Source organism: Manis javanica, chromosome 10, assembly GCF_040802235.1.
Source record: "Manis javanica isolate MJ-LG chromosome 10, MJ_LKY, whole genome shotgun sequence".
Lineage (NCBI taxonomy): Eukaryota > Metazoa > Chordata > Mammalia > Pholidota > Manidae > Manis > Manis javanica.
Window position 1 is genome coordinate 97234136 of NC_133165.1, and position 19385 is coordinate 97253520.

Below are 19385 nucleotides of genomic sequence, written 5' to 3' on the forward strand. Positions count from 1 at the left end.
AACATTGATGAAAACGATCTCATTTAATCCCACAACCAGCACAGGAAGCTCTTGTACTTACTAACCCTGCTTTACAAGACAAGATAGTGCCCCAGACCACCTCACTCAAGCGTCTGAAAGTAGATACATGGCTTGGCTCCCAAGATACATGTACTCCCAAGATACATTACTTGGGAGTAATGTTGTTGGCATCAAGCCACCAAGGACTGCAGGACAGATGTGCGAGGAGAAAGAGCAGAGAAGAGTGATCTCATTCTCAGCAGACTGTTCTAGCATACCCGTGAGCTCTTCATGGCAGTGGATGTTAGGAAGTGTTTGTAGCCACGGGGCAGGCAGTACAGGGTTTGCAGGGACACTTGGGTTCAAATCCTGACTCTGCTCTTCTCTAACTGTGTGACTTTGGGCCAAGTCAGTTCACCTTTGAGCCTTGGTTTCTTCCTCTGTAAAAGGTAGTGACAATAACCTACCCTCAGGATTACTCTGAGATTCCATTCAAATAAAAGTATGCTAAAAGACCAAGCTTCCGAGGTTTTGTTATCTGTTTTAGCTAGAAAACATCATTAAATTAGTGGAGGCGGGAAGGAAACTAGCTTGGGAACTGGCTACTTTCCATTTCCAATCCGCTAATGAAGATGAGTTTATCAGTGAGAATCTCTATGTAGGGAGGACCTCTGACTACTTTCCTTGTTAATGGATGTGGCACCTGTAGCAGCCAGCTCTAGAAATTTCCTTGTATTTGAGGCACTGTGGTCTCCTAATGCTCTTTGACTTATTGGGAACTTTCCTCTTCCCCAATTCTGTATAGTTTATATTTAATTTTTAAACTAGAGTGCTGTCACTGAGATCATAAGAAAAAAGAATATTGAACTAAAAACCAAGAGATCTGGGTTTTCATCCTAGCCCAGTCAACCATTACCTAAGTGACTTCAGACAAATCATTTGATGACTGTAGCCTTCTGCTTCTTCATCTGCACATGGGGTCATAATCCTTTTACTGAAACTTCATGATTGCTAGAGGGCTAAAATGAGATAATACACATGGCAGCATTTTGAAACAGATAAATGTACCATGTGCGTTAATGTAAGGCTGGAGATGTTTTTTGTTGTTAAACCAAGATGAAAATCATGTGTTTACTCATTCCTCTGAAAAACCCTTTAGGGTCTGCCATATGGAAAACATTATCCTAGACATTAGAAGGGTACAATGTCCATTGCATGTTACTGGGTGGGAAATGAAGAAAAGGGGAGAGGTAAAAATAAAAAACTACAAATTCAGGCAGAATGGCAGAATGTCCATGAAGGTTTAAGGCACAAGGTATAGGAGAGAGGGGTAAATCCAGGAAAGTTCAGAAGGCCTTGGAATTAAATATAAAAGATGAGCAAGATTTCTGTATTTGAAGGTGAGAGGAACAGAGGAGAAAGAAATTGAATTGGGGACAGAATTTCATGCCAGACCACAGATACAGCAGGAGTGATTTCCCTGGCCTGAAATCACTGATGAAACAAGTAGAAGAAGGGGAGGATGGTTAGGAATTTTATGATCTGAATAATTTCTTTTTCTAGACCAAGGATTTTAAAAAGTGTTTTGAAATATACTTAACCTTTCTGTTCCCTACCAGTAGACAATCATGTGCTATTATAGGACTAATCAGCCATATGTTTTTGGCTTTGGGGTCCTTATGTACCATACCTGGGCCATGATAAAGGAGTGTTCATGGGCCATTTGTCCCCAAGGAATAATATCAGTTTTTATTAGATGTCAGAATTTATAAGCAGTATTAAAATAAGTGGGGTCAAGGGAGATGATCATGAAAGGAAAGATTTTGTCATGAGGGAAAAAGAACAAGAGACATATCAAAAGGGTAGAGCCCTTAATACACTGGGAAGAATTTATTAGCTTACTTCCTTCCCTTCTATTGCCTTAATAAAATTAGAAGATAATAGGGGACAAGCAGGAAATGTAAGTGTGTCAGCTGGCTGGTTGTAACAGTGGGAGATAATAAGGAGCACCAGAAATGTTGGTGGGCACAGCCACCTAGAGGGTGCAGCCATAACGGCTCCAGATGATGATTGCCTCTCAGGCGTAGGAGTGCAGGCTTAGCTCCTGGGTGTGGGAGCGTGCACGCAAAAATGGCTGCAGTTGTTCATGCCTTCCAGTATTCACCCCCCTTGGCTATGAGCCTTTGCCCTTCCTCCCTTGAAGAGGTGAAATCTATTTCTCCACCCTAAAACCCAGACTGTGAATTACTCTGGATTTACAATGTTGTGGAAGTGACAAGGTGCTAGTTCTTGTGTATTTCCTCTTACTCTCTTGAACTCTGGCCAACTACCATATGACCAACCTCAGATTAGCCTACGGGAGGATATAAAACCATGTGGACCAGAGTTGAGTCAGTCCACTTGTCCTCGTCAAGAGATGTGACAGTGCCCAGCAAGATCAGCAAAGCTATCTACCCGACCTGCAGAAGCCTGCTGATGTAGAAGGACAGAAGGAGGCCCAGATGAGAAGAACCAACTAGCTAAGCCCAGCCTAAATTGCCAATCTGCAGAATTTTGAATTAAATAATAAATTGTGCAGGCCAAATAGAAGATGTCTGCAGACTGAATCCAGATCTCAGGATTCCAATTTGTATCTATGGCCTGCCCTTGGTTATTCTCCCTAAACTGTCTACAGATCTGGTTAGAATCTAGTTAGACTAACAGTTTCCCATTCTTCCTTTCTCTTAGGAAATTATCACTTTATAGCCATTCTGTGGTCACCCTTGTTCCCCTACTCCCATTGCAACCCTCCTTTCCCCCTTTGTTTCCTAATCTGACAATGTCTCCAGTTACTGAATCCCTAGTGCTTACTCAAATGCAGGACTTGTCTCGCATGTCCAGCCCTCTGCTGTCCATCTCCCCAACCACCTCTGAGGCTGAGCATTCAGAGTCCATACATACCACCATTTTATGAATAACAACTGGATTGGAAAGTGCTTGGATGGACAGGGTTATCCTCTCTGGGGTGCTTTTCTCAATAATCCCAGGAGCCTTTTTGTTGGGTGAGAGGGCACCAGTAAAATGTGCATCCGTTATGAAATTGTTCCTGATCACCACTTTGGAAAAAATGGCTGTGGTCATTCAGACAATTTAGACAATTCATACCTTGTCCTCCCACTTCCTCTCTTCCTTATGCTTTCCCCCCACTTCTGGTGGCTATCCAGCCGTTACTAGGTGTGTCAGTTGTATGTGTTTGTGACCCTTTTCCTAGTTTAGTATTATATCCTTTTTTAATGTGGTGTGTTCAGTAAACCCTTTCTCTATACATCCTTTGTTTGGTTTGGTTTCTGAAAAGTATCCCAGCATCTGAAATAGAGTAGTTTGCAAATACTGGCAGTGTGTGTGTGTGTGTGTGTGTGTATCGCATGCACATGTGTGTGCACAATAAAATAAAAGTCCTAGTTCTTGATGTCCCCTAATTAGCTTTCTGGACAGGGTTTCTGTGGAGAATTAGATTTTATATTGAATCTGAGAGTGAGTGCACTTGTGTTCTGAAGCTCATGTCACTCTTCAAGTGATGCCTCCTGTCGATTTGTAGGACAAGCCATTCAAAATTTGAATTTTGTTTTAAAGGCACATAACCTTAAGATAGAATTACTATCTCTTCTTTGATGGCTGGTTAAAATAAAATTCAGATTGTAGTTGAGGAAATATTATGATTGCATTAGCTGATTAGTTACATATTTAGACATGACTGAAATTAGAAATTTTATGACAACAATCCTGGTTCTCATTAATGCAGCAAACCTGTTCCCAGGATGCATTTGAAGGGATGTCATGACGGCAGATGACTACTCACTCTGTATTACTCATGTTTTGATCTTTATTAACAAAGAGTTGGTCCCACATGTTCATGCAAAAATGACTGGCTTATTCACCACCACCACCCCAGCATCTCAAGTCTTTGTATTTGGATTTTGCTCTTTAAAAAAAAAAAAAAAAAGGGCTTTCATTTCAGTTCCAGGAGACTGAAAAAATAAGATTGCTTGCAGTGTTGCTTGCAGTGTGTGAGTCTTTCCCCCCAGTGCTCTCCGAAGACACTCTCTCAGCTGTCTGTATTTGACTCACTCCTCCTGAGCTAGGAAGAGCCTCTCCTCCCACAATAGAGGAAAACCACCACATTCTGGGTCTAGGTCAGAAAGGGGAGATAGAAACATTAGGCTCAAAAAGCTCAGATGAGCGTTGGCAGTGATTTTAAAGAGAGCAACCCTCTTCTTTTAAGTCTTAGAGGAAAAAAACAGACTGTACTGCATATAGATATGCTGTAAAAGGGCCCAGAAGCAGGTGAATACAGGAAACCTGAGGGCTGTGAAATGGTCCATAATCGTGTCAGAGCTTATGCTCTTTGGGGTGAGGGGAGATGATGGTAGGTCTCCATCAGTGTGGGTTGGAACATGGATTCTTATATATTATTTTCCAACTCTTTCCTAGTAGTGGGACCAGCCCTGTTTCCAGCAGTTCTGGGGAAATGGGAGAGTTATTTGGGCTGCATGCTTTATTGACTAGAGACCAAATAGGGCCACAGATGTCATAATTTCCCTATTATCACTTTGCTGAGTGCTTCCTGGCCTCCTTTCATTATCTTGCTCCACATTAGCAGTTAGAAGTAGCTTCTTTATAGGATCCAAATGCGGTTGACTCCCTTTGGCGGTGCTTCTGCCTGTGGGACCCAGTGGGGGGACGTGCAGGAGCACGGCCCCTGCGCTTCCAAAGTGGTTAACCCGGAATGCTCTGCTCACCTCCCTCGCCCAGCTTGAGGGACATTTCCTTCCCCATAATAGAAAGATAACTATTTCAATCTTTTTTTTTTCTTTCCAGGCCAGAAGAAAAAGGCACTAACACAGGAAAGTGAAAGGCACTCGATGAGGGCTGTGTGTGTCAGCAAGAAAGGTTGTCACAGATCATGTGCAGCCCTTCAGGGGACTGATGCCGCCAAGGGTACCTTCCCAGGTGTGCGCGTGAGAGGACCAGGCAGCCCAGCCAAGCAGGTCAGGCGATCGATTGTGCATTCATACTCTGGGCCTGGGTCATTATTTGAAGATGTCTCTTCTCTAAGACTTACTCAACAGGGGCTTAGAAAATTATTCTTTCATAAAGGAGGCTGTACCTGGCACAGAAGGCAGAAAATTCAAAACAGGGATTTCTGATAGAATCCTTGATACCCACGCTGCTTATTTCTTTATACTCTTCATGCCATTGTAGCTCTGGGTTCTTTGGCCACTAATGAAGGTGATCATAGTTTTCTTTCCTATTGTCATTGCTGGTAACACAGGTTGTGTGTGTTTGTGTGCAACTTTTTTCTCCCTGAGCAAAGAGAACCTACGGAATTCAGGGCCTAGAACAGTGCCTGGCTCACAGCAAAGCCTCAGAATACATAGCTGTTGAATGGATGAGTGCCTGAACCTAGCTCTGCTCTGCACTGGCTGGATGGGCCCCAGTATCCTCATCTTTCTGAGCCTAGATCATCGTAGCAACTCTCTATGGACACCCGTGAGAGTTAAATGAGATTATTTACAAAAAAACCCTTAAGGGTACACAGTTGTAGTTAGTCATTCAAAGTTAGTTTTGGTTTTTTTCTTTCTTCATTCTCTTCCTTCCTCCTGGGCTTGTCAGAAGCTGCTAAGGGAATAATGGGTGGAATGTTCCACAAAGTCTACACAAGTACATGTGGTTTTATCATTGTCTGGTGGGTACTCGTGGAGGAATGTAGAAGCACAGGGGCTGCATCTACGGACCATTTGAAAGACTTCCCGTTCTCCTACAGGCAAGTGGTGAGAGAGAGACAGTGAAGTCTGCCTAATGGCACTTCTGTCAGAGGAGTGGGAGGAAAAGCAGGGCTCAGCAGGACCAAAGGTTCAAGAGCTTACCTGGAGAGTCTCAGATGCCTGTGTCACCCGAAATGCTAGCACTGTTTCCTTTATAAAAACATTTGACTGGTCACCCTGAGCCTCCAGGACTGTGGAGGAATGACCTGCATCCTCTCCGGAAATCCAACCTCTGCCAGAGATAAAGCAGACAGTGCATGGAGAGCAAGCACGGTTTGCACAGAGTTGCATTTTTCAAAAGCACTTGGAGAAGAATAACTATTCATTTCGGTCTGTGTTCCACTAGTATGTCTATAGAATATTTGGGACAAGAAAGTATTCATCTGCATGGGTGTGTGTGTGTGTGTGTGTGTGTGTGTGTGTGTGGACAAGAAAGTATTCATCTGCATGGGTGTGTGTGTGTGTGTGTGTGTGTGTGTGTGTGTGTAATAAAGAGAGGAGGCAGGAGAAGCTTCATTCCCGGGAGAAAGAAGGGAAATCCTGACAAGACACTGTGAGGGGACAAGGAAGAACTGGAAAGCTCAGAGTGTGGAAAATGAAAAGGGGGGGGCTCAGAGAGAGAGAGAGAGAGAGTGATGGTGGACACAGGAGCAGCAGGAGAGCAGAGAGAAAGGCCTGGGGGAAGCACACAGCAGGGCAGCATGCGCCTCCTGGGGGAGAGGGAGCGGGTGTCAGTGGCAGGGAACGTCCCCTGCAGGGGGAGGGGGCGAGTGTGCGACAGACAGCAAATGCACACAGCGGGGGGCCGAGAGGCGTCACAGAGCAGAGGAAGCGAAGAACTCAGGGCTGGAAAAGACCTGTTCGGTCACTCCCTGCTCCCAGCGCTGCTCCTGCCTCGCATGCTTTTTTGTCTAGCGTGTATTTTAAAATGTCTCCTGCATTACTACACCCGCTCCTTCCCCTCCAAACCTTTGCCAGAGGATGAGGTTTCTTTCCACAGTCTCTAGTGTCTGAACAGACATACAGAACACATGAAAAAAGACAGGGAGGGAAATAAGAGCGCGCGAGTCCCGAATGCAGGGGCGCACCTGTGTGGCCCTCCGTAAGTGAGCCCCGTGTGGGAGGAGGCGTTTGCTGCCCGGCAAGGTGCTGCTGCCTTACCTACAAAGATAATGATGCACAGATTTCCAAAATGTTATGAGAGAGTTGGTTTGGTCTGCGATCTGAGGGGGAAAAGGAGGTAAGTGAGAAGGGATAAGAGGAAGAGAACATAAAGGGGAAGTAGGAGGAACTGGGGGGTGAGATGGACGGAGAGGAAGGGTGGAAAGTGAAGGCAGCCTTCTTGAAGTGACAAAATAGAGGGGACACAGGGAGGAATCAGGGTGGAGAAAGAGGCATGAGACAAAATATGCACTCATTCTGTCATTTACTTTGAGAGTTTAGAGACTATGGCTCCATTGTCAGAAAGGTTTTACAACTAGTACTGTGGTTCTCCATTGCGGACATCATTTGGCAGTGTCTGAAGACCTTTGTGGTTGTTCCAGCTAGCTGTGTGTGTGTGTGTGTGTGTGTGTGTGTGTGTGTGTGTGTGCACGTGTGCATGTGCTGGTGGGCACTGTGGGCATCTGGGGAGGCCAAGGATGCTAACATCTTACAAGGCACAGGACAGTCCCTCACAACAAAGGATCATCAGGCCCAGAATGTCACTAGGGTGGGGGCTGAGAAAGCCGGAGCAAGGACACATGTACACATGTGTGCAAGTGAATTGAAGATTGCACAAATAATACCCGTCCTTACTACATGCACTCTGATATTTTGTCTTCTAGTTTATTCTATTGTGTCACTAAACAATGTTGATCATAATCCACTTAACTGATTTCTTCACTCTCTGTTTGAAAAATACTGTGTAAAGTGATAAAGTAGCACAAATCGCTCAGCTCCAAGAAAAGTGCCTTGCACAGTACTGGGTGCTCAGTACAGTCCTAAGGGCCTTTGCACACTGGCCCCTGCCTGCTTTGTGTCCTCCTGTTCCTCCCTCTGCCTCCTTCTGCCTGCTCCAGGCACACCGCCTTTCTCCTCTTCCTTCCTGCCTCCAGCTTCGGCTCTCTTTCTGGGATGTACCTCTCCTGGCTGTGGGCGTGGCCGGCTCCTAAGAATTCAGGTCTCACGTGTACATTTTATATCTCTCTTCACCAAAATGAAGTTTCTGGAGAATGGAGATCATGTCTTTTTTGTTTACTATTTTATCCTAAGTGTTTAACAAAGTACCTACACAAAGGAGTCACTCAGCAAATGATTTCTGGAAGCTTTTGAATGAATGACTGAATGCCTTTTAGACAGTATTGAATGAAATTCTGCCATGCAGTATTTGGGAGATTTTGAGATCAGAATATTTCTGCCAAAAATGTAGTATGACTAAAGTGGATCCAAGGCTTGGGGTGAATATCTCTTATCTTTGCCTTTTGCACAACATCATCTCTTTCCAAACCCCATACTTTGTTCTGACACTGCTTGTAAAGGAACCGCTGGCCCTTTCTATGCTAGAAGCACCTGAGGCCGATGGGCATTGGAACTGGTTTTCACCTTACCTAGTATTGTTGCGATGTGAGTGTAATTCATGGATCTGTCTTACTCCTTTCTAGTCAGGAAGATGGGAAGTCTTTTCCTCTCTGCGTGGATTTAGATAAGATTTATCTTAGACATTTGGCGTGGCTGGTGCCTCTCTTTAGGTACAGATTGGCAAATGATCCCTTGAATAATACGAGGAGGGCATTGTCACAGTCTATTCTTTTATTCTATGTTTATCACTGAGTTAATAAATTTAAAGTGGAAGAAAGTCCAGGCAGGTAATTTGGGCAGATCTCCTCATTTTATGGATGAGATGACTGAGAAAGTGCTAGGTATACTATTCTGATGGGTCTTACAGTCACCTTGCAGATGAGGTTTGGTTTTCATGTCTTTTGTCAAGATGAGGGGACAGGAGCACTAAGAGTCTGTGACATGCTTAAGCCAGACAGCTGGTAAATAGTACCACCAGGATCCAATCCCAGGTCTTCCTCTAAGTCCAAAAGGCAAGATCTAGTGGTACAGGGTGGGGAGACATCAACATTTACATAGTGCCTGAAGCTATGGGAACAGAAGAGTCCATCAGTTAAATTAGGGAGCAGGAGAAGGGAAGGGGGCCTGGGAAAGAATCTAGGAAAGAGTATTTAAGATAAGATCCAGGGAGAGGAATAAAAGGCCTGACCAGGGTGACTGAGAAAGAGCAATGGAGGCAGGTTGAGGAGGGAGCGGGAGAGAGAACGTGGTATCACAGAAGCCCAGTAAAGAGAATTTCAGGGGGACAAAAATGATCCAGAAGGCCTAATACTTCAAGAATAGGATCAAAAGTATCCTAAGGATTTGGCCACATGGAAGTGAGGGGGTGGGTGTTTGGTGGCCTTGAAGGGAACTATTTTGAATAGTCAAATTCCAGTGAGTTGAGAAGTGAATGGGGGTGGGTGAGAAATGAGAGAGAGTGAACAGTTTATGTTGGGTTGAAGAGGAAAAGTGGAGCATAACTCAGGCTCAGCATGGATTCTGTTTGTTGGTTTGGTTTTCAGATGAGAGTATTGCATAAGTTTAACTACCGGCAAGAAGGCCCAGTAGAAAAGAGAGACTAGGATAAGAAAGAGAAGATCATCAAGAGCTTAGGGCCCCTGAGTTCAGGAGGGTGTGGGTCTGCATTCCCAAAAATAACAGGAATTGAGCATGAGATTGAGAACAAAACAGAGAATTCCAGCCTGATATAAAATATCAACGATTCATTTTCCATAAGGTCAAATAACCTACATTAAGATAAATCTTACTCTTCTAGAAAGATTCTCTCTCCATGTTTTTTTCCTTTCATAACATTTGTAACTCTCATTCACTCACCTTTGCTTCCTTCTTTTTGTCTCTGTTCTTTAGTAGGTGGAGGATCCATGGAGCAGGGACCATGTCAGAGAAATGGCCCGAATATGTAGGGCAGTTTACCCTTAGCACAATCCTTCTTGGAAGTGAGGGTAATGCTAAGACATATCTCACATAAAGTATTTAGTTCATATTGAAAAGTAAAAAAAAGTGAAGTCATTAGAAAACTGCGTGTGTGTGGACTGGGATGGCATTGGACAAGTATTAAATCTGTGGGCACATGAATGAGAAAAACAATTCTCTCTTGAGCATGCAGGGCCTCTTGAAGTGTACAGCAGGGCTTTCCTCTTGACCTTTGCTTCTCAACTTGATAATTTTTCAATTGGAAACCATTCATACTAATTGAAATATGTAGAAAGTCCTGGATGGGGTTCTTCAAATGGAAATTTTGTATGTTTCCTTCTTCCTCATCAGTTCTCTCATCTGTCTCTCACCCTCTCACCAGTTTATTCCATCGGCAGAATGAACTTGTCCGGCAGAAACTGGACCACACACCATCTCTGGCCCTATTTGCTGGTGTGATTAAAGCCACTGAAACGGTTTCACCAGCTACCCTGGGCAACTCAGAAAGCCTTCCAGTATTTCCCTTTTGAGGGGAACTTTCTGTTTTATAGCTCATTCACTGATCCTTGAAAACAGGTAAGATGAAAATGCTGCATCTCTTCTCAACTCACAGAGAGATAAGTGCCCTGGGACTGTGTGGAAGCATAGTGAAGGGGGAGGCCGCGGGCACCACGCAGATAGCAGGGCACAAGTGTTCAGTTTATAATTAGGTGACAGTAGGTTAGAGCGGGATGCTCAAGGGCATTTTAGGGAGACACGTCTGGATTTAAATTCTCTTCTGTCACTTACTGGCTGGTGACCTTGGCCTATACCTTAACTTCTCTGAGCACTGGCTTCCTCCTATGGAAAATGGAAGTAATTATGCCTTCACAGAGCTGTGAGGATTAAATAGGATCACCCGTGATCATCACCTATGCAGTGCCTCAAAAAACACTAGGATTCTCTATGTTCACATTCACCTCTGCATTTACTTTCCTCCTCCCCTAGTTTTGTTTTGAGTGTACAATACTATTAAATAGGTATTACGTCAGGTACGTGGTGTGGTCACAACGGCTTGCAATGAGGAGAATCAAGAGAGAATTTAAGAGGTGTGGGGGAGGGGATGAGTTCAGTTTGGGGTATGTTCATTTTGAAACGCTTTGAAACTTTCAAGAGAGGAATTAACGGTCAAAACTCCTGAAGAGTCATCAGTTTAGAAGTTACTAATATATCGGTGGTAGTTGTTGAAGAGAGTGAAAGTAATTCCTTGAAGCCCAGCCTGAGGGCCAGTCTGAGAACGAGGGAGATGGAGAGAAGTGGTACGGGGGCCGCAGGACAGACTGTGGCCACAGGAGCAGAGGGAGAAAGAATTTCAAATAGCACAGAGTAGTCACCGTGGCCACATGCAGCAGAGGAGCTTAGTAAGACGGTAACAAGTTTCCTTTAAAGTTTTTAAAATATGGAACTTTTTGGTGAACTTGATGGAAGCATTTCCAGTGAAACATTAGGGACAGAGGCCAGCACGCTGTGGGAAGAAGGGAAGCAGCAGAATTGGAGACCGTGAGCATTAACTACTCTCTTAGCAGAGAGGGCCCCATCAAGAGAATGTGGCAGGGTCGGGGGTAAATGTTATGTTTCGGAGGCCAGAGGCTTGAACATGTTTATTGTTCAAGGTGAAGGAAACTGAAAGGTGAAGAAGGTTGAAGGCATGAGAAAAGGAGAGTAATTTGGGAAGAAACTGAGGGAGATGGGAAAAGATTAGATTAGAGCACAAGAGGAGGGGTTAGCCTTAAACAAGGAGTGGGGGTGCCTGGTCCTCTGGGACTGGAGGAAGGGTGTGCAGGCAAAGGGACTGGAGATGGAGAGGGCGTGGGTTGATTGGAGCTCACTCCTAATCATTCCTCATCGTGGGTCCTTGTGACCACACCACGCACCTGAGACGTAATTCCTATTTAATAGTAGTGTTCACTCAAAACAGAACTGGGGGAGGAGTGATGTAAATGCAGAGGTGAATGTGAACATAGAAAATCCTAGTGTTTTTTGAGACACTGCATAGGTGATGATCACGGGTGATCCCATTTAATACTCACAGCTCTGTGAAGGCATAATTACTTCTTTTTTCCATGGGAGGAAGTCAGTGCTCACTCCACCCCTCAAGATGTGGTGGTGTTTTGGGATGGTTATTTTTAAGGAGTTTGAGGTGATGGTGTTTTCTTAGTTCTAGGCCCCTTGCTCATATTGCGTGTGTCCTGCAAGCATGTGGACGGAAGGCCACCGTGCTATGGCCCAGGCTTCCAAGCTTTGGCATCTGCATCTTTTACCTGGTTTTCTTTTTCTTTTTGTTTTGTTTTTGGTGGCCAACCTTAAGCATTTTGGGGTAAAAGCTCCATTAATTTTTCAAGAACAGCATTCATTCAACAGCAACTTAGCCCCTTCTAGGGGGTTGGCCATGAAATCGCACAGTCTCAGTCCTCACGGAGCCTCCCGTCCAGTGAAGGCGCTAACAAAGCCCAGTTACAAACGAGGTTAGGACCCGTGAAAGTAAAGCAAAGGGGTTGGTGAGCAAAGGATGAGAAGAGAAAGGGACATAAAATCGGTTGACGGGGAAACGCAGGCCAGGTTGTGCGGAGCCGTGTCAGCTCAAATGATTGGCCTTCTTTGAAAAAAAGCATCGTGCTTCACCTTGCCTTTGGACAATTGTTAGATTTGTTTTCTCTGCCTGGGACACATGCCTATAGGTCCCCCACAGAGCTCCCTACATCCAGCAGCTCTCTCATCCTCGTTTTGTGAACTTTATGGTGAGTACAAGGGGAGGCTCTCAGAGAGTTTTAAGCTGTATATGGGCTCAGGAGAAAGGTTAACATAATCTGATTTGCTTTGTGGAGAGCTTTGTGGAGAGCTAGTGAAGGGAACCAGGAGTAGAAGGGGAAGCAGGCAACCTGCTAGGGATATTGTAGTGGTCCCAGTGGAGAGGATGAAAGTGTGGGTGAAGGTGGTGCCTGGGGCTGTGGAGGAAAGAGGACTGACTTTAGATCTGTCTTTGGAAGTAGAATCAGCCAGGCCTAGACAGAGGCCGGAGAGGGAGGTGCCGTCATGGATGACTCGCAGGGTTCTGGCTCCACTGAGCCCAGCTAGCCACCAGAGCACCTTGCCCCCATCACCCTATAGTAGGATGGCATGCTTATCCTATAGGTTTACTGTCTATCAATCTATGAATTCAGTTGTATTTTCCATCTGAATTATGTTTTAATAAAGGAATATTGATCTGTTTCTTCTAGTATGTTCTCTCTTGAGCTTCAGGATAGTACCCTTTTTAGCTATCTAGGCCTGATTAAAACAAGCCTTGAGTCATGTCATTTCAACTCTTTGTGACCTTAAATTGTCTCGTTGTTGTGTGACCTTAGGCAAGTCATTTTATTCACCCCGCTTCAGTATGGTCCCCTGCAAAGATAGAAATTCCTGGGTGTCAGTGCATGGGCTATTCCTGTATTAGGACAGCTAGCAGTGATTTAAATACACACAGAGATGACAATGAACCAAATAAATATATTCTATGAAACTGAACTAGATCTGTCCTTGACGCAGCCTCCCCTTCACTGTAAAAGTGTCCCTTCCCACTCTGACACCACCAGACACAGTGAGAAGTAAGGTGGGAAAGTTTGAGAGGGAAGAACAGTGGTAAAACTATATGACTTTTGCAGATTTTTATAAAAATAAATGAACATGTTAGCACATTGCTGCCCCCCACCCCCAGTGGTCATGGAAAGGGTCTGTGTAAAGGATGGCCCTGAAATTGAACTCATTAGCTTCCTGGTGAATCCTCCTGTGCTGGAGTTAAGCCTTTCTCCATTTCTCATAAACTTATAACACCTAGTAAAGTGTCATGCTTGCAGTGGACTCTTAATATTCGTTAAGTTTTAGTTGATTTGAGTGGGGAGGTATTTTACATGGTATTATTACATGTTATTTAAGAATCTCAAATAAAATAAACCCTGAAGAAAATATTTATCAAATATTGTTATTCAAACTTCTCTCTGTATAACATCTATCTCCGAAGGATCTTCTGGTGCTGTGGTTTCAAGCCTGGCTGCACACTAGACTCTCCTGGGATACTTTGAGAAAAATAACCGAAGTGTGTGACATGGGTAATGGTATTTTTTAAAAGCTCTCCAGGTGATTCTAATGTTCAGCCAGAAATTGATATCCACAGTTCCAATGGTTGAAATTCCTTTTTCTTTAACTTTTTTGTTTTTTTCTTAAATGTCAAAATATTGTTCTAATTCTCCCCAGAATCTTTTGAATGAAATATAAGGATATGATATTCAGAAAATGTGTTACATGTGCACAGCACAAAAGGCATTATGCAAAATATTTCTTTGCTAGAACAGAACTCTTTGGATAAAAATTCCTGTTCGTGTGGAATGCAGTACCATGGTGTGCTGACAGGGCAAGATAAGAACTAGATGATGAGAGCAGCTGCTAATTAAAAAGTTTATTTTCCACCAAGTTGTACTTGAAGGCAAATGCAGGTTTTTTGGTGTTTGGTTTTTTTGTTTTTTTTTTTGGATAACAGAAGGCGCCACGAAGGGGTCAGCTATAAGGATATTCCAAACAGAAAAGTGTCCAGCATGACAAATGCATTCCAGTTCATCAAACACCCCTGTGACTCAGGCCACCTATGGAGATGGGCAGAACTGTCAACCAGCTGCTGCTCTCCCATCCCCTATCACAATGAATTGTGCTTTGCAAATGATTAATACCTGCTTGTTCAGTCTGTCCAAACTGGATATATTGTTCTTATTTCTCCTCAAATGGCTAACTTGAAGGATAAGTATACTTTTTTATGATGATGCAAGAAAATTAGAATGAAGAACTTTTTCATAAGCGAGGTGTTTAATGCTTTCAAAGTTATTTGATGTTGCCTGAATATAGGCCTCATCTCCATCATTTCTTAGAGTTGTTTCATTAATTTTTTATTTAAAAAAATTAACTCTACATACCTATCTCTGTTATTTCACTCAAACCCATATTTATCAATAAAAGCAATTTTTGATGTGCAAGACTATATGTTATATGTATAAAGTCTACTCTAATCCTAGAAAATAATCTTGCTCTAATGTAAAGAACCTACCTTGGATGTGAAACTGGCCCATGATGGCCTGATTTCATAGGCTTACAGCTGAGCTGCTTAGTTACTGAAAGGTTTGGAAGTGGTTTCCAGCCCATGAAGGATTTATAACGTGGTAGAAGGAAATAACAACATAAAGAATGTCAAACTCAAATAAATTATATAATAAAAAAGCAAGCATTTGAGCCTGCTCTGTGCCAGAGCCAAAGCATTTCTTTCTGTTTTGATCTTTCAGAACTCACTGGGCCAGTGGGTCTTAAAACTGTAATAAGAGCATCTCCCATCAGACATATATTTCTTGGAGCAGGAAATAGGACTGCAGAGTACATTCTTAGCCAATCAAGAGAGAAGGGCTTCTTAATCGGGAGGAAAAAGAGAAGCTAGAAACACAATTTGATGCATCAATAGTAAATATACTAAGAATCCAGCAAGAAGAAGGGGGTACAAGGAAGGGGAATTTTAGTTGTAAGAGAAGATTTCTGAATAATTGCTAAACTACCTTTCTCTTCCTTTTTACTTAGCATGAGAGGTGACTCTCAGCTTCTCCACCATGGCCCAGAAAAATCTTCCTAAAATATGAAACCTGATCATGTTAGACCTCTGCTTAAAACTCTACAATGGCTTTCCCTAACTTTCCTAACCAAGTACATATAATGCAAGAATACTTTTTAAATGGAAGCCCTCTGCCTTCCTCTTCAATTTTATTTTCCCTCTCTCCTTCCTTAACACATTAAACTACTTGCAGCAGACACACACACACACACACACACACACACACACACACACACACACATGCAGACAAACACACGCATGCACACACCCAGGTACATGTACACATGTCATGATTCTTCAGACTCTGTCTTTACACATTCTGTTTGTTTTTCGGGTTCACTTAACAAACTCCTGCTTCTCCATGAAAATCTTGCTTAGGTGTTGTCTCTTTGTGAAGTTTCCCCTAATCACTTACTGATAGGATTAATCACACCCATATCAGTAAGTCTTCTGAATTTCTAATATTTCATAAATGCCCCTGTGTGTTTACAACTGTTGTACCACACAGAGTGTTAGAGCCATTTTGCTTTTTGGAGGTCTCCAGGACATGCTGTGGACCAGCACGAAGGGGCACTCACTAATTGTTCAGCTGCACAGAGAGGGCTGAAGTGTATTATTTCCATCCACCCTAGCTCATCCGGCTCTTGCATACTGCATGAGCCCCCAGGATCACAGGAGAACAAACACTTCTTACACAAGTTCATTATTTGTAAAGCTACTTGGGCACAAGCAGCTATAGCCATTGTTATTTAATTTTGAGTCCCAACTAGGTTTATCTGTTATTTCATCAAATCGTTTCTCCAAAAGTTTGCCTAGGTTTTTATAGACTCTGGTGGATTAAAGAAGGCTGTAGTCTTTACCACTACTTGCATTTCGAGGGTGAGTCTAATTCTTTTCCCCTTGGATGAGGGCTGGCCGTAGCGGCATTTTTGACTAAGAGAATATAGAAGTTACATTTGCTGAGGGAAGAACATGCCTTGAAGATTTCTCCTGAACTCCTTAGAGCACTCTCAGAACCCTGAGCTGTCATGGAGAAGTCCACCTACCTTGACACCCCTGTGCTTGAGCTCCCGCATCTAGGTGGTCTGACTGACAGACCCAGCTAAGCCCCATCCCTCCAGCCATCCCTGCCAATGGGCTAACAGGTGAATTAATTGTCCACATAGAACAGAAGAATCACCTGCTGAGCCCTGCCTAAATTCAGGGCCTATGAATTTATGCAATAATAATAAAATGGTTTTTGTTTTAAGCCGCTAAATTTTGGAGTGGTTTGTTACACAACAGTAGATAACTTGAACCCAGCCCTTCTTCCCTCCACTTCTGCTCACACCCTTATCAACTGAGTCAGATACAGAATTCCTGCTCTGAATCCTTAAATTATGGGATAAATTTACTTCTATAGATCCTTTTGCCCTGTTGCTGGTGAGGCATATTTTCTATTTCTTTCTCAAATAATGAACTCTCACTCTGTATTCTTTATTAGTTCCAACCTTTTCTGCCTTCTCTTTCCCTTCATTTTCTTCTATCCCACCACATTCGCATTCTTGTTGTGTCACTGTTACAGACTTCAGCAATCCCTGAATTTCCCTGAATTTCTCCTTAAGAAAGCACTATAGAGTTACCCAGCAACCAAAGTGGTAATAAGTATAACAGGCAGTTTAAAAATATGTTGCAGACTCTATATCTCTGGAAAACTTTAAAATAGGGTAAGCAATGCTTAGTCTGTTGGATGAGTGGTGTAAATATTCCTCATCCCAGAAGCAGAGAATTTGGGTTAGACAACTTCTAGTAATTCCTTTCTGCCAGAAGATTCTGTAATAGATTCAGATGCATAGAACCAGTCACAGCCTGGAAATGTGAGTGATCAGTTTCTTGATAGCATAATTTGATCACAAATAAAAAAACACTTAATCATATTTTTGATATATATATGAAGAATTTCATCTTTGGGGAACATGTTTTATTTTTTGAAAAGAACTGTAAATAGAGTTTTCGCTAACTATAGTCAATGTTTATCACTATATTGATTTCCTTTCTGGTATTTTGTAGTTCACTGTGATTTTTTTTCTCCATGAACATTTATAAAGTTTATTTGCAGTTTTCCATTTCTAGTGTATTTAACTGTTGCTCAAATGTGTTTTTTTTTTCTTGATCCTTGTGTGTAAAAGAAAAGAGAGAGGGAAATCTACTTTATATGTTTGCTTTGGTGACTAATCTGTGCACTTTGGAAATGAGTAAATTTCATTTCCCCAATTGATGGCAAGCGAGTCCTCTTACAATGTGTGGAAGATATACTATTCTGCTTGTCTCTTCTCTGGGCTTCCCCTCAAACCAAGTAGAGAAAAGCTGCACAGCCAAGAATAATAGTTTTAATAGCTTGTGAGGCTGACCTTTCACATGTGCCTGGTTACCACAGTAAATAGTTTTTGGCCAAAGCAATCAAGCTTGGCAGACATTCTGTATTCCCCACCAAAACCAGTAGAAGTAAAGAGCTCTCTGCATGTGATGTGTTGAACAGCCAAAGGAGAACTGTGGGTTGATCCACATCTTAAAGCAGCAGAATCAGAATGAGAGCATGGGGCGGGGGTGGGGGAGGCATGTTCAGAAGGCCCCAAACTTGCATCACTGGCCCGTTCCTGCCAATATGCCAAAATTTGGTTGCTGTATTACACAGACCTAATAGCTATAAAGGTCTTACTTTCAAGTCTAATTCAAGGTGAGGTTAGAATCGGGTTGGAGCAGACTCACAGACGGATTCCTTCCTCTATCAGTGTTATCAGAGGGAATGGCAGTGTCACATGGAGTATCAGAGCCAGAAGCACGTCATCATCTAAGGAGAGCAGCTGTTCAGCGCACTGCAGGGCTGAGAACAGCAGAAGAGTCTCAAGACTCATGAAAGAGAGAGGAAAACCCAGGCTGCACCTTAAGATGGGACGGTGCCCACAGGTGAAGAAGCCAAGTTAGACAGAAGAGCCGCAAAGCCCACCAGCCTTAACAAGCAGAAGCCAGGCAGTGGTGCCACTCCTGCCTCTCTGCTTAAAGAACTGGGTGACGTCGGGCAAGTTGTTACGTCCCTCTGTGCCTCCGTTTCCTACTGTATATAAAGGGAGTCACTTCTATGATTCTTGTGATATACTAAATGCATGTATTTTTGTAGTTTTTAGAACACAGATAGTACTCAGTAAGTGTGAATTTTTATTGTAGCTATTACTATAGAAGATAGCTTGAGTCCTGTTTGCTGTTTACATTGTTTTATACTTTATATATATGTTTTATAGATATTCATGTAGTTGATAATATCAATCAGCCAAGACAACACTAAGCCTGGACACTAAAATTAATCAAATGATTTCATTAGAACTGGGGAAGAAGCCACCTGACAAGTTAGCTGTCTCTTTCTACCTGATAGCCGAGATAATAGCTGGATAGCTGCTGAAACCATAAAGGGAAAGAAGAACCAACAGAAAGCCGAGCTAAAATTCCTAAGGGGTGTTTTGTTCTTTCAACCTTCTGTATAATAGAACGAAGTAAAATCTCAGATATACAGTTCCTCTAACATTGATAGGGAGCTTTTAAGACCAGAGGCAAAATGATTTTTTCTCCAGAATGCTTGAAAAAAAACAGTAGCTTCTTTTCCAACTGTCAGTATCATGAGAACAGGGACAATATCAGTCATACTCACCCTGTACAAGGCCTAGGGTGGAATAGATAGCTGCAGATGAATGTGTTCGTGCTCAGTCTACGTGTCCCAAGGGCCTGTTACAGGCCAGGTACAGCGCTCAGCAGTGAAGAAGAGAAGCAGAGCCTGTTTCCTCATGAAGCTTATACACTAGTGGGAAGGATCGATAATAAACAAACAAATAAGCAAATAATAGAAAGATAGATAGGTGTTTACTGTAAGGTCAGAT

At 43.0% G+C, this 19385-nt stretch overlaps 1 long non-coding RNA gene across 1 annotated transcript in view; it reads left to right on the forward strand.

The window, feature by feature from the left end:
* Nucleotides 1–19385, forward strand: part of LOC118973303 (uncharacterized) — a 187495-nt gene that overhangs the window by 80218 nt on the left and 87892 nt on the right. The window contains exon 2 of the long non-coding RNA XR_005062568.2: nt 4858–5027. This is a non-coding gene — a long non-coding RNA (uncharacterized lncRNA). The remainder of the gene's footprint in view (nt 1–4857; nt 5028–19385) is intronic.